The sequence below is a fragment of the Zeugodacus cucurbitae genome, chromosome X (assembly GCF_028554725.1).
Source record: "Zeugodacus cucurbitae isolate PBARC_wt_2022May chromosome X, idZeuCucr1.2, whole genome shotgun sequence".
Lineage (NCBI taxonomy): Eukaryota > Metazoa > Arthropoda > Insecta > Diptera > Tephritidae > Zeugodacus > Zeugodacus cucurbitae.
Genome location: NC_071672.1, coordinates 10,235,001 through 10,237,500, shown reverse-complemented (window position 1 = coordinate 10,237,500; position 2,500 = coordinate 10,235,001). Strand labels below are relative to the sequence as shown.

Genomic DNA, 2,500 nt, shown 5'->3' with positions numbered 1-2,500 from the left:
GTTAATGATTACTAGAAAGATATTTCCAAAGAGTCGTGTTGCTTGATAGTGCAGCACTAAGTGGGTGGTAAACTCCATCTAAAACTAAATATAACCATGAGACCGATAGTAAACAAGTACCGTGAGGGAAAGTTGAAAAGAACTCTGAATAGAGAGTTAAATAGTACGTGAAACTGCTTAGAGGTTAAGCCCGATGAACCTGAATATCCATTATGAAAAATTCATCATTATAACTGTGATATTTATAATATTATAGTAATAGTGTGCATTTTTTTCATATAAGGACATTGTAATCTATTAACATAATAAAATATTTATCAAAAGATCATTGGTGTTAAGTTTATTCAAATTAATTTGCTTTTAGCTTATTAACATAGAATAAATACTGATGATTTGATAAAGTGTTGATAGATTTTACATATATAATGCTTAAATTCTTTTGAATTTTACAATAATATTATTATCATTGATTTTAATATTAATTGTATGCATTTATATGATTAACAATGCGAAAGATTCAGGATACCTTCGGGACCCGTCTTGAAACACGGACCAAGGAGTCTAACATATGTGCAAGTCATTGGGTTATATTAAACCTAATGGCGAAATTAACTTAACTTTTATATAATGGGATTAATTTTTAGTGAAATATTTTACTATTAATTCAATCCCGGGGCGTTCCATATAGTTATGTATAATGATAATTTATTATTATTTATACCTCTAACTGGAGCGTACCTTGAGCATATATGCTGTGACCCGAAAGATGGTGAACTATACTTGATCAGGTTGAAGTCAGGGGAAACCCTGATGGAAGACCGAAACAGTTCTGACGTGCAAATCGATTGTCAGAATTGAGTATAGGGGCGAAAGACCAATCGAACCATCTAGTAGCTGGTTCCCTCCGAAGTTTCCCTCAGGATAGCTGGTGCATTTAAATATTATGTAAAATAATCTTATCTGGTAAAGCGAATGATTAGAGGCCTTAGGGTCGAAACGACCTTAACCTATTCTCAAACTTTAAATGGGTAAGAACCTCACCTTTCTTGATATGAAGGTTGAGGTTATGATATAATGTGCCCAGTGGGCCACTTTTGGTAAGCAGAACTGGCGCTGTGGGATGAACCAAACGTAATGTTACGGTGCCCAAATTAACAACTCATGCAGATACCATGAAAGGCGTTGGTTGCTTAAAACAGCAGGACGGTGGACATGGAAGTCGTAATCCGCTAAGGAGTGTGTAACAACTCACCTGCCGAAGCAACTAGCCCTTAAAATGGATGGCGCTTAAGTTGTATACCTATACATTACCGCTAAAGTACATGATTTATAATACAATTTCGGTTGGATTATAAATTTTGAAACTTTAGTGAGTAGGAGGGTACAATGGTGTGCTTAGAAGTGTTTGGCGTAAGCCTGCATGGAGCCGCCATTGGTACAGATCTTGGTGGTAGTAGCAAATAATCGAATGAGACCTTGGAGGACTGAAGTGGAGAAGGGTTTCGTGTGAACAGTGGTTGATCACGAGTTAGTCGGTCCTAAGTTCAAGGCGAAAGCCGAAAATTTTCAAGTTTTAATGAATTGTTGAGAATATATAATTATTATGTTTTCTTCATAGTAATTAAACACTTGAATAATTTTGAACGAAAGGGAATACGGTTCCAATTCCGTAACCTGTTGAGTATCCGTTTGTTATTAAAAATGGGCCTTGTGCTCATCCTGGCAACAGGAACGACCATAAAGAAGCCGTCGAGAGGTATCGGAAGAGTTTTCTTTTCTGTTTTATAGTCGTACTACCATGGAAGTCTTTCGAAGAGAGATATGGTAGATGGACTAGAAGAGCATGACATTTACTGTTGTGTCGATATTTTCTCCTCGGACCTTGAAAATTTATGGTGGGGTTACGCAAACTTCTCAACAGGCCGTACCAATATCCGCAGCTGGTCTCCAAGGTGAAGAGTCTCTAGTCGATAGAATAATGTAGGTAAGGGAAGTCGGCAAATTAGATCCGTAACTTCGGGATAAGGATTGGCTCTGAAGATTGAGATAGTCGGGCTTGATTGGGAAGCAATACCATGGTTTATGTACTCGTTCTGGGTAAATAGAGAATTTCGGTTCTTGTTCCCCGGATAGTAGTTACGTAGCCAATTGTGGAACTTTCTTGCTAAAATTTTATAAGAATTATATCGCAAGATATATATTCTTATTTAATTATAACGATTATCAATTAACAATCAATTCAGAACTGGCACGGACTTGGGGAATCCGACTGTCTAATTAAAACAAAGCATTGTGATGGCCCTAACGGGTGTTGACACAATGTGATTTCTGCCCAGTGCTCTGAATGTCAAAGTGAAGAAATTCAAGTAAGCGCGGGTAAACGGCGGGAGTAACTATGACTCTCTTAAGGTAGCCAAATGCCTCGTCATCTAATTAGTGACGCGCATGAATGGATTAACGAGATTCCTACTGTCCCTATCTACTTACCCTGCGGGTACGG

At 37.6% G+C, this 2,500-nt stretch overlaps 1 pseudogene; it reads left to right on the top strand.

Moving 5' to 3' along the window:
* Positions 1-2,500, top strand: part of LOC128923360 (large subunit ribosomal RNA) — a 4,771-nt pseudogene that overhangs the window by 249 nt on the left and 2,022 nt on the right.